At 37.6% G+C, this 13,527-nt stretch overlaps 1 long non-coding RNA gene across 1 annotated transcript in view; it reads right to left on the reverse strand.

Annotated features, from left to right (window-relative positions):
* The window catches only part of LOC139041211 (uncharacterized), a 129,438-nt gene extending 115,911 nt beyond the window's left edge, over positions 1 to 13,527 (reverse strand). The window contains exons 1-2 of the long non-coding RNA XR_011496030.1: positions 13,313 to 13,527; positions 10,709 to 10,777 (exon numbers count right to left, since the gene is read on the reverse strand). This is a non-coding gene — a long non-coding RNA (uncharacterized lncRNA). The remainder of the gene's footprint in view (positions 1 to 10,708; positions 10,778 to 13,312) is intronic.

The raw sequence follows: 13,527 nt of genomic DNA on the forward strand, positions 1-13,527 counted from the left end.
ATTACGCAATATGGAAGTTTTGAGATGAAGTACTGGATCTCAGAAACAGATACCAAATATTTAAATAAGCAAAAGCAGTAGAACCAGACCAAGATATCACGAAGTGGGCCATTATCCGGATGAAAAGTTAATTCAACGTGACACAGAGAACAGTTATAGAAAAATTAAGCCCTTTCAAATTTGCTTCTCCAACAAAATGCAGTTCATCAATAAATTGGTTACCTATATTAATTATTGTATTATATACATAAATGTAGCCCTTAAAGATTATAAATTTTAACCTTCCTTAGTCTCTCTCCATCTACTTTGTTCTTAAATCAAAATTGACCAGGGTGAAAAAGCAGGTCTCTCAAACTCCTTCATTGATCACAGCCTTAGCTCTGACTAATCTCATATAAAACTTTTCATCCTGCTTCCAATCATGAGAGTTTTGTGCCTTTGACTCATCTTTCTATTTACAAAATCATTTAGCCCTTAGACCCAACATTTGGCACAATTTCCTTGGATATGACCTTTTGATTCTCTCTTCAACTATGATTCATATTTTCCCTCTGGTTCCAGAACCATCAATCATCCTAGGTCAACATTTCACCTGATTTGGCTTGACATCTGGGCTTGCAGGCTACAGTGCCACTCCAGGCTGCCAAAGCTCCCATTAGTTTTGATCTAGACCAGGTCTGAGGAGTCATACCATGCCAGAACTTAAAGAGGGCTCATTCACCAGAGAGGCAGCCTTCTTGTTGCTTTTGTTCTCAGATCTTAAGTTACTATTTGATGTTCCCTCCAGTGCCCAGATATTCCTGTATCTAAGAAGTCATTGGCCGGACGGCATCAGACAGGGTTAGCCTCATTCAGACCAAGCTCTGTCCAACATTGATAGCTAATCAGAAACATGTTCCTGTAGAAACCCTCAGTTTCATAGTTAATGAGAAAAGTCATTCAAATTGAGGATTTATAGATGGGGACTTATAAAAATGTACCATAAATATTAATTTTAACTGAAAGCAAATAGAAATGTAAACTTATTTACCAATCTTATAATATAGGGCCACGACTTTTTCTTTGAGTATGACTCTGCTGATCTGCTTATGAGTTCTGCTTGGTTTTTATTGCATAAATAAAACACTATGCATGTGTCGGGCAGGGTATATATGAGAAATCTCTGTACCTTCCCCTAATTTTGCTGTGAACCTTAAACTGCTGTAAAAAATAAAGTGTTAATTTTAAAAAGTGCATTATTCAATCGCTTGCTTCTTACTTTTCACTAGAAATTGTTCCTTTATGTCTATTCATGGCTTAATCGCTTATTTCTTTTTAGTGTTGAATAATATTCCATTTTCAGCAGGAAACACAGTTTATTTATCCATTCACCTACTGAAGAATATCTTAGTTACTTCTAAGATCTGGCAATTACAAATAAAGCTGCTATAAACATCCATATGCACATTTTTGCGTAGACATAAATTTTCAACTCCTTTTTGTAAATACCAAGGAGTGCAATTGCTAGATCATATGCTAAGAATATGTTTAGTATTGTGAGAAACTGTTGTAGCATTTTGTATTCTCACCAGCAATGAGAGTTCCCAGTGCTCTACATCATCTCTAGCATTTGACGTTGTCAGTGCTCTGGATATTGGTCATTCTAATAGGTGTGTAATGGTATCTCATTGTTGTTTTAATCTGAATTTCTCTGATGACATATGATATGGAGCATCTTTTCATGTGGTTATTTGCTATTTGTCTTCTTTGGTGTCTATTAAAGTCTTTGGCTCATTTTTTAAACAGGCTATGTTTTTGCAATGTTGAGTTTTGTGTATTTTGGATAAGTCTTATATCAGATATGTCTTTTGAAAAACTTTTCTCCCAGTTTGTGGCTTGTCTTTTCATTCTCTTAACACTGTCCTTCACAGAGCAGAAGTTTTCAATTTTAATGAAGTCCAGCTTATCAATTATTTCTTTCATGGATTGTGCCTTTGATGTTGTATGTAAAAAGTCATTGCCACACCCAAAGTTATTTAGGTTTTCACCTATGTTATCTTCTAAGAGTTCTGTAGTTTATATATATATATATATAAAATATAGTTTTATATATATTATAGAGAGAGTTTTATATATTTTACATTTAGGTTTGTGATTCATTTTGAGTTAACTTTTGCAAAGGGTGTAAGGTCTGTGTCTAGATTTGTTTTTCCCATGTGGATGTCCAGTTGTTCCAGCCTCAATTGTTGAAAAGACTATCTTTGCTCCATTGTATTACATTTGCTTTTTTGTCAAAGTTCAGTTGACTATATTTATGTTGGTCTATTTCTGGACTCTATATTCTGTTCCATTGATCTATTTATCTATTTTTCCTCAATACCACACCGTCTTGATTACTGCAGGTGTATAGTATGTCTTGATTACTGTATGTTTATAGTATGTCTTGAAGTCAGGTAGTGTCAGTCCTTCAACTTTGTTCTTCTTCAATATTGTGTTTGATATTCTGGGTCTTTTGCATCTCTATATAAACATCAGAATACACAAAATATTTTGTGCTATCCAAAAATAACTTGCTGGGATTTTGATTGAGATTGCACTGAATCTATAGATCAAGTTGCGAAGAACTGACATCTTGACAATATTGAGTCTTCCTATCCATAAACATGAAATATCTCTCCTTTTATTTAGTTTTTCTCTGATTTTATTCATCAGAATTTTGTAGTTTTACTTGTGCAGATTTTGGACATATTTTATTAGATTTATATCTAAGTGCTACATTTAGGGAGGGGTGCTAATATTAATGCTATTATGTTTTTTAATTTCAAATTCCATTTGTTTATTGATGGTATATAGAAAAGTGATTGATTTTTGTATGTTAACCTCATATCCTGCAACCTTGCTATAACTGCTTATTAGTTTCAGGAGTTTTTTTGTGAATTCTTTCAGTTTTTTTACATAGACAATCATGTCATCTGCAAATAAAGACAGTTTTATTTCTTCCTTCTCAATCTGCATACCTTTCATTTCCTTTCTTGTCTTATTGCATTGGCTAGAACTTCCATGATGATGACAAAAAAGAGTGGTGAGAGTGGACATCCTTGCCTTGTACATAAGCTTAGTGGGAAAGCTTCAAGTCTCTCTCACTGTTTAGTGTGATGTTAGCTGTAGGTTTTTGTAGATTTTGTTTATCAACTTGAGGAAGTTTCTCTCTATTCCTAGTTTACTGAGAGTTTTTAACATGAATGAATGTTGGATACTGTCAAAAATGCTTTTTCTGTATCTATTGATATTATCATGTGGTTTTTCTTTTTTTTTTTTTTTAAAGATTTTATTATTTCCTTTTTCTCCCCAAAGCCCCCCGGTACACAGCTGTATATTCTTCATTGTGGGTTCTTCTAGTTGTGGCATGTGGGACGCTGCCTCAGCGTGGTCTGATGAGCAGTGCCATGTCCGCGCCCAGGATTTGAACCAACGAAACACTGGGCCACCTGCAGCGGAGCGCGCGAACTTAACCGCTCGGCCACGGGGCCAGCCCGTGGTTTTTCTTTTTTACTTTATTAATGTGATTGATTACATTCATTTATTTAAAATGTTGGACCAGCCTTGCATACCTCAGATAAATCCTACTTGGTCATGTATATAATTCTTTTTATACATTGTTGGATTTGACTTGCTAATATTTTGTCAAGAATTTTTGCATCTAAGTTCACGAGAGATACTGGTCTGTAGTTTTCTTTTCTTGTGATGTCTTTGGTTTTGTTATTAGGGTAATGCTGGCCTCATAGAGTAAGTTAGGAAGTAGTCCCTTTGCTTTATCCTCTGAAAGAGATCATGGAGAATTGGTATAATTTCTTTCCTAAATGTTTGGTAGAATTCACCAATGAACCCATATGAGCCTGGTACTTTCTGTTATGGAAGGTTATTAGTTATGATTCAATTTCTTTAATAGATAAAACCTATTCAGATTGTCTGTTTCTTCTTGTATGAGTTTTGGCAAATTGTGTCTTTTAAGAAATTCGTCCATTTCATGTAGGTAATCAAATTCATGGGCATAGTTTTTCACAGTATTCCTTAATTATCCTTTTAATGCCCACAGGATCTGTAGTGATGTCCCTCTTTCACTTCTGCTATTAGTAATATGTGTCCTCTCTCCTTTTTCTTAGTTAGCTTGGCTAGAGGCTTATTGATTTTATTGATCTTTTCAAACCAGCTTTTGGTTTTGCTGATTTTATCTACTGACTTCCAATTTCAATTTCATTGATTTCTACTTTAATTGTTAGTATTCCTCTCTCTCTTTTGCTTACTTGGATTTAATTTGCTCTTCTTTTTCTAGTTTTAAGGTAGAAATGTAGATTATTGATTTTAGATTTTTTCTACTATATGCATTCAATCCTATAAATTTCCTGCTAAGCTCTACTTTCACTGCATCCTTATCAAAGCAAATTTGATAAGTAGTGTTTTCAATTTTATTTAGTTCAAAATATTTTTTAATTTCTCTTGAGATTTCTTCTTTAAACCACATGCTATTTAGAAGTGTGCTGTTTAATCTCCATGTATTTTGGAATTTTCCAGTTATCTTTCTGGTATTGATTTCTAGTTTAACTCCATTGTGGTCTGAAAGCAGACATTGTATGATTTCTTTTCTTTTAAATTTGTTAAGGTGTGTTTTATGGCTCAGGATGTGGTCTATCTTGGTATGTGTTTCATGTAAACTTGAGAAGAATGTGCATTTTGCTGTTTTTGGAGAAGAACAATATATTTTAAAGCATCATCCATAATCTCAAGTTTTTATTTCTTTACAGTAAAGCCAGAACTTAAGTTGTTTGTAAAGAAAGCTAAGTGCAGAATTCTAGATTTTTAGATTTCTGTGTCAAAATTGTTGTCTCATTCATATTTAATCAATGGCAATCTCTTAAAATAATCCATCTTTATTGAGTCTTTAGAAAAGATTTCAACCTTGTTTTCAAATAAACAACACTTTTTCCTATTCATAGACCACTGATTTATATAATATCAAATTAAATTTTGTAATTATAATTCCAAGTACAACTAAAATAAACAGGTTTGGGAATAAACTCAACTGACTTTTAGGGACCAGAATTTTTTTTATGAGTAGAATTGCATGGGCTTACTAGAAAGTAGCCTACTAGTTACAAGTACTCACTGTGCTATGAGAATCAGTCAGAATGTCTCACAGAGGGAATGAAGAGCATTTCTTAACTCAATAAGTCAATTAAGTAGAGGTATGTTAAAAGAGCTCTTACTCTACACAATAATATTAATAATGATCATTTATAAAATTCTTTATACTTTATAATATGCTACCACATGCATTATGAGGCATACACATATACCACTTTTGGCAAATTCTTTTTTTCAAATGTTTACTAAATGTAACAAATTACACTCAAGCCAAACCATGAATGCTTATATTTATAGTTATTTCTCATTCTTTTTACTTCGTTTTAATTTTAGTAGGATTAAGGTATCTTTAAAACTTTGACCTTTCTCCAATTTCCTAGAAATCTTCCCCATTTCAAAAACTGAGACAATTTAAAGTTTCTAGTAAATACAAAGAAGTGGGAAGAATTGAAATGGCAAAAAAGGTGATAATATATTAAGAATTAAGATATGTATAAGGAATTATGTATTTAATCTTTTAATTCAAGGACGGTTTTATGAAAGATGAGTGAGCTCTCTACATTAAACTTTGAGTAAAATAATGGTCATTTATGATTTCAATAACTAGGGGGAAAGTGGGAAGGAAAGGCAGTTTCTCCAAAGGGAATCGTATAAGCAAAATATAGGAAGGTATAGGGTGTTTTTTAAAATACAGGATATTGCAGGGGCAAAGAGGAGAGGAAACTCAGAGAGATGCTTTACGGTGATGCTGTCAAGCACAACTCTAGGAGTCCAGGAGGGAAATAGTGAGAGCCCAAAAGCCCTGTTCTTGAGAGACAGATGAGTAATTCTCTCCAGAAGCCACCGACGTGGATTTTATTGAGTTTAGATTTTCTGAAGCAAACTGAGAAAGATTTATCTTTTCTGAATCTGGTGGTTTTAAGTTTTTGAAACCAAAGCCTCAAAGACAGAAAAACAGAATTGTCAGGCAGATGGGGCCACCCATGCAAAGGCGTGAAGCCTCCAGTAAGGCCATCATTCTTGTCATGCTTTGGGGTACAAGACAATTGTTGGAGATGAAAACTTGGGATTCCACAACAAGTGTAATATAATATAGATATTATTGTTAAGGAAAGTTTGTTTTTATAGTGATCAAGCTTTCCAATAATTAAAGGGGTGATCAAGTGGTATTACTTGGGGTTGCTTTTGGCATAATTTCTCAGTGAACTATGTAGATGAAATATTCTTCTCTTCATAGGATATTTCAGAATTTGGTTTACCATAAAATATGAACTCTAAAGTTAATAAACAGGGTGGCATTTGGTGCCAAGGATTAAATATTTACTGGTAAAATATACAGTGATGAAAAGGATTTTCAAACAGGCGATAAATCATATGGTCTGAGCTCTGTATTAAATATTATTTTTACCAGGGAAAAAATAAAACTCAGACCAAGGGAAAAAGTTAACTCATTGTTGTGGCTCCCTGGGGCTGAACTTGTGAAGATCACCAGATATTCCTTTAAAAAAACAGGTAAATGACAGAGAGATTTTATTTAATCTTTGAAATGATTCATTTATTTAGTGAAATGAAGACTCTAACATCCCATCCTTCACTCGGCCATGACTGACTCTTTCTTTCCAAGGCCTCTCCCATCTAGCCTTGCCTGCTCCACCCATCTTGTCTATGTGTAGGAGTCCTATTGCACAATGGTGAAGAGCATATGCCCTATAGCTAGTCTGTCTAGGTTCAAATTCTAACTCTGCCAGTTCCTAGCTGTGTTACATAACCTCTTTGTTCTTCAATATACTCACCCACAAAGTGAATATACTAGCAGTACTACATCATAGGTTTTTTTTTTTTTAAAGATTGGCACCTGAGTTAACAACTGTTGCCAATCCTTTTTTTTTTTTTCTGCTTTATCTCCCCAACCCCACCCCCTCCCTGTACACAGTTGTATATCTTAGTTGCAGGTCCTTCCAGCTGTGGCATGTGGGACGCTGCCGCAATGTGGCCTGACGAGCAGTGCCATGTCTGCGCCCAGGATCCGAACTGGCGAAACCCTGGACCGCTGCAGTGGAGTGCGCGAACTTAACCACTCGGCCACGGGGCCGGCCCCTACATCATAGGTTTTTATACAGATTAAGTATATATATGTATCTTATATATATAGCTTTTAGAATACAGCCTAGAAAATAGTAAATTCTCCATATTACTGTCCTTCATCCTCCTCTTTAATTATCCAAATATTACCATCTTTCAAACCCTGTTTAATTCTATAGTGAGCTATCTTTAATCAAGCAAACCTTCCATAAATGTGCATAGCTTCTTAGGCCTGTGTCTCTCTGTTTTGCTGTCTAATTGCTTCTTATACACTATTTCAAATTGATTCATGATTTTCCCAGCACATCAATCTCCTAGAGAGAGAGACAGGGCCTAACTTTGTTTAAAATCTCTCTCAGCTGGATATACCTTGAGAAAAGGATGACATCAATAGTACATGCCCACAAATGTTGCATTTTTGGAGAGCTTAGTATGTGCATTCTGCTGAAAATGGAACAGAGCTCCCTATCCTAGCTTGGACAGCGAGGGAAGTGGATGCAAAGTGTGAAGCATGTTTCCCATGTGTGGCTAACAGGCTAACACTTGGTCTGAATAAATCTCTCTTGATAAACTTATTCAAGATGAATGGATGGATGGATCAACACGAGTCCTGAGGAAAAAAAAAAAAAACCAAAAAGGTTCTGCAAAACAAAAGAGAAGAGTTTGCCTCTGGAAATAATTTACTACACAAAGCAGAAGGAACTTTTAGAAGATATCTGCTTCACGTTATCTATAAAGCATAGGAAAAGACTATGAAAGAAGAAGGAGTTGAGATGAAAATCCAACAGGCAAGATGCTAGTTAGGAATACTGAGTGAAAAGAATCATTGCGGAAGGGAAGTAAGGAGAGAGACAGAGAATGAGAGGGAGAAACTGATACTGTGATACTACTGTGCATTTTAATTCTATTACCTTCAAACTCAGTGTTCATGGAGAGCAGCTAAGTGATTTTCTGCAGTCTGAGACTTATGTTCCTAATTAGCCTCATTTATGCAACAACATTAAGAATATGCAACTGGTGGAAGCAATAGAAAGAAATGGGGAACAGCCGAAGGTCAATGCTTTGCCTGAGTAAATAGAGATAATAATAATGGCTGAATGCTACGCTCTCCTTCGTTTTCTTTACATTGTGAAGATAAGAAACCCTATTCCACAGGATCTCAGGATAGTAGGTCATGATCAAAAACATTTTAGACATGCTCCTGATTCAGGATAGGGAGGCCTTCTTTTAAGTCAAACCCAAAAGATAGCTTTCCTTATAGGTCTCCAGAGGGAGAGATTCTGATCTTATGACTAAGTTCTGCACCAATCATATTTTTACCTGAAATACTACAGTAATCTGCAAAGAGGGTTTCCCATTAAGTGAAAGCAAGATACAGACAGGTCACAAGATCTTTTGTAAAAGTCACTGAAAGGAAAGTCATAAGACCTGAATTTTAGTTCCATCATTTTCTGTTAATTTCTCCAGTGATTCTGTCCAAACCACTGAACTTCTGAGGCTTGGTTTCTGGAGCCTGCAAAGAACAAGCATGAGTCTTATCTCCTGAAACAAAAATGGGAACCACTAACCATTCACTAGGACTTTACAAGGCACAAAGCACTTTGGGTATATTATTTCTTCTAAAGATGATAGATTTAGAATGTTAAATAGTTAAAAGATAAGTTTCAAAATTAACAGTGGGAGTTCAAGTGAGGATAGAAATTATGCAAATATGCTAGTTTGCTTCCCCATCCAGCACCACCTTCCACAGCCCTATCTAACGCCTCTCGCAAATTAACATTCAACCTTCTAACTTGATTTGAGTTTCTTGGATTCTTTTATGCATCCTGAATACATACCTACCTATTTCTGTTTCACCATATCAATACACATTCCAAACAGTTTCTCCCCAGAGAGAATAACCTATAGTTTCATAGTGACAACTTAAGTCTACAGAACCCATGGCTGAAATGATGACTGCAGTGATGATAACAATGGTAACCCTATGTTGACGATGGTAACACAGAGTGATGGAATCCTATCATGCACTTCTAAGGGCAGGCAGCTCTCAAGCTGCCTTTGTGACCTGAGTTTCCAAATCTTCCATGAAGTTCCACTTAAACACACAACAGACGCACAGAAAGCCCCAGCAATTGCCAAATTGTATTATTTTAACTAGCAAACTAAATCTGAAAGCCTTAGGCAAAAGTTTTCACAAAGTGCATTGGAGGAAACGCCTGCTTAGATGATGGTAGAAGTTTTGATTAGGGTTTTGCCCACATCTTAAATAAATAAATAGTGACCCTCCTTACCACCCAGAATGGTTTTCCATTGAATGGAATTATTCCTCAATGGAAAGACAAACACTGAAATTCGAAGCAGAAGTTTTTTATGCACTGATATTAAACCAGAAGAAATGAACCAAGGAAATGAAGAGGCAGAGGAAGCCTCTCCTTGGTGCCTGCTGTTTCTCCTTGGTCCCCACACCCACAATTACTTCATGCCACTTTACGTGCTCTTCCCTCAGCCTGGGGTGGACCCCACACCAACACTTTACCTCCTGGTAACTCCCTCATCAACCTTCAAATATGTCCTTCTCTACGAAGCCCAGACCATTACCCTTTTGTCATAGCTTGTGTCTCTGATTCTCTCATAGCTCATCTCAGGAGGCAAGAGTACTAGCCCCGGAGACAAGACCCCAGCCTTCAAATCCAGGTTTCTCGTTACTTGGACAGGTTGCTTAACCTCATGCCTCATCTGTAAGTTGAGAAAATAATAACTACCTCCTTGTGTGTGGTGAATAGGAAGAAAGCCTATGTCCAGGGCTTCATGTATTGTATGGGGCAAAATAAGCAGGCAATACATTGCATGGTTTCACCACATTTTTTTTTTCATTTCTCTACTTGGGCATATTTTGTTCACCTTTGTATTTCCAGCACCTAACATGCACAACGTAGGCACTTAAAATATTTTTTCCATTAAACAAATGAATGAATACGCACAGTGCTCGACATTTTAAAAAGAATTTTTGCATATGTGGTCTCATAGGCACCTTCCACTAACCCTCAGAGAGAGGCAAGGCAGGTCCAGGACTCCTCCTTTGAAGAAACACCCTTCTCTGTTTCCATATACAGCTGCCAATCACGGGACACCTTCTGAGCTCAAGGATGGTGGCAGGACCAGATCAGACCAAATAAATTATTTCTGGTGATGTTGCAGTTGGAAGAAAGCACCAAGAGGCAGAAAACAGATAGAGCTATTTCAGTCAATGGTGGCACTGCTGGAAAAGTTTACCAATTCCAGGTACTAAAGTTCCAGAGGCTGCCCTTATCCAGTCCTTCCTTATTTTGTGTTTCAATTCTTTCTAAACAATGTTATTGAGTCATATGATACAGTAGATAGAGCATTGAACTGGGCATCACCAGCCCTGAGTTCTAGGTCTGTATCTGCCATTAGTAACTGTGGGCAAATCTCTTCATCTCTCTCAGTCTGAGTTTTAAAATCAATTAAATGGGAACAATACTACCTGTTCTGCTGGGTTCGTTGGGTTGTTGAAGGCACACCTGAAATGATTTCTGCAACGAGGTTCTGTAAACTACAAAGCAAATATAACACATTAGTATTCCCTGCTTTCCAGGCAGTAGATCATTTCTCTTGGTGTGAAAGACAAAAATCGGGTTGGACCCAGCACCTTTCCTTACAGCCAATACCTCATAAGTACAGACAGACTCTCCCTCCCTCTTGTCAGGCTCTTAATTTTTATGTCCTGAATCTTTTTGCTTTTGACCCACCTCACAGTGTACTTCCTGACCTATTGCTGATCTCCTTGGCCCCTAAGCCCTAAACATACTTTCTGTCTGTAGCCTGAAATTCTCTCCCTGTAGCTGACATTTGATGTCGTTCCTCCAGCGCTGCTGGCTTTGAACGATGAGAGTGGCAGGAACTTTGTTGTTTCTGGATACTTCTTATGTGGCAAGGGTGGGCCTACAGACTCAACGCATAGGCCAGGCCACACAGTCAAATGAGGAGCTCCTCCTTTGGTCATTTTTTGACCCATTCATTTTTATTCCTCTTGCTCAGAACATGTATTCCGAAGCATTTTCTATTACCCAATGATAAGTCTCAATGACAAAGTCCAAAAGCAAAGCCTAGGGATGATTCCTGCTAGGAAGGCTTATTAGCTTTCTCTAGCTATGTTATTTTCTGTATTTATGATGAGGGAATTCCCACGAGGTCAAATCACTGGGCAATGTTTCCCGAGCTCAAGCCACTCTTTTTCTCTAGAAACACTGAATGAAGAGAAACAAGTATAGATTCCCTTCTCATTCCTGGGGCAAATATTTCACTGGCAATAGGGAGAGTCCCTTCTTTACCCCCCCGACAAACATTCTTTCAGAACTTTCTTTGGCTTCACGGGTTTTGCCCCATTTCTGCTGGAGCCCACAAAAGGTATCTTCTCTGTCTTGAGAGGCGATTCGCAAGTCAAGGGGTGAGGTGGTCTTAGGAGGATAAAGTCACAATTCTTTACATGGGAATGGTTAAAAAGGTGGAATGAGGGCTCAGGGAAGCGTGCTCTGGTTCTCAGGTAATTTGGTTCTGTAAATCCTGTTGATCCCTTCGATTCCATCAGATAAATGAGAAAGGCAGTGGACTCCACGACAAGCAAATGTAGATGCAACTCCTCCACACTGACAACCCTTCCCACATGCGGCCTCAGGGCCTGCGAGCCAGAGTTCACTTCTCCAAGGATCCAGTTACAGTACCAGCCCTCCAGCTGTCTGCAGCTGTGTGCCTTCCAGCTCCTTGCAGCTGGCTTTTCAAATAGAAATGGACTTTCTCTAAGACAGTTTACCAGAAGAGATCTTTTCGGATGTACAATGTGTTAAAATACGATTCTAAAAGCAGCCATCAATGTAAATGAACTACAGTGTTAAATAGAAGGGGGTGCTTGACCCAATGCATCACCTGGAGTAGGTGCTCACTCAGTGAGTGGCAGATTTTTCCTTCATTTCTTTGTCTCTCCTACTTTTTATTCATGCTAAAATGCAGAACACTTGGAGATGCTGTAAAAGCATTTTCCCTGGGGTGCCGTAGACATTTCATCACATGTGCTCATTTGTGCTTGCGTGGTACACACATATGTGGGTGCCTGAATTTGTGGAGTCAACCACCTGAGGCATGTGAAGTTATATGTGTGTATACATAAAGCACGCCTCAGAGTATTTTCCTAAGATCAATCATATATCCTAAACTTGAAGTTCAAGACCATATAGGAAAAAAAAGGGTTTAAAGGACTTTCCCTCATGAAAACAGCCTAGGAGTTGAGTTTCAAGCTTTTATGAGGTACAGTGGGTTTGGTTCAAGATAATAACCCAATTAGAAGTAAGTCATGGCACAAACAATAGCTCACGCTGTATTCTATTTTCATTTTGTATTCTATTTTCATTTAAATCAGAAGCTGTTGCTTTTGTCTGTTCTTATTGACATACATTTCAACTATTGACTTCTTGTGCTTTGAGCAGGAAACTCACATGCCCAGGGGAATCTCACTACACAAACAAGGGGGGTTTGTTGTTGTTGTTGTTTAAAATGTTTTAAATGCTATAGACTTCCATCTTCCTCTTTTTCAAGGTTAAGTTTATGTCTATGCTAGGCTGTTTGTTCAGAGCTCCATAATTCTAATAGACAGTGGTGAAAATTCTTGAAATATGCATTTATATTAGTTCTTTCTACTTCTTCTCCCCACTTACTTATCCTCCTGGGACCTCAAGCTGTGGCTCATTTGCTCTTTCTTTCTCTCTGTCGCTTCCTTTCTTCCTTCCTCCCTCCTTCCATTCCTTCTTTCCCTTCCTTCCTGCCTCTTTCTTACTCTCCTCTTTTCCTTTCTTTATTTCCTGAGCACTGGCTTCTGTCTCCTGACACAGCCTCCCTTTTGCCAGATTACATAAATATCAGGCAGCCTGTTCTCTGTCCCTTTGTGAAACACCTTCTTCCAAACTGTGTTTTCCCTCAGATTTAACTCTTCAAAAGTAGCAGGGCTCAGAGGGACTGAGAGACCCAGGCACCGGGGAAGAGAGAGACAAAAGATCTTGTTTGGCAAAATCACAGGACCCCCAACAATAAATCTTACCAAAGCCCTTTTCAAATCTGGAATTATTTTCATGCAGCTGAAGAAGGTCGGGTTGGTGAGTTGTTCCTTCCGGCTTCCTTGATCCCCTCTTCTCTCACACCCCCTCCCGCCCCCACCTGTCTTCCTCACCGAGCAGAGAAACAGAGAGCACGGTCAATTAAAAGAAGGAAATGGATAATGTAAGAAAGAAGTTGAAAACCTAAGGGAAAACAGTA

The sequence above is a fragment of the Equus asinus genome, chromosome 20 (genome assembly GCF_041296235.1).
Source record: "Equus asinus isolate D_3611 breed Donkey chromosome 20, EquAss-T2T_v2, whole genome shotgun sequence".
Classification (NCBI taxonomy): Eukaryota; Metazoa; Chordata; class Mammalia; order Perissodactyla; family Equidae; genus Equus; species Equus asinus.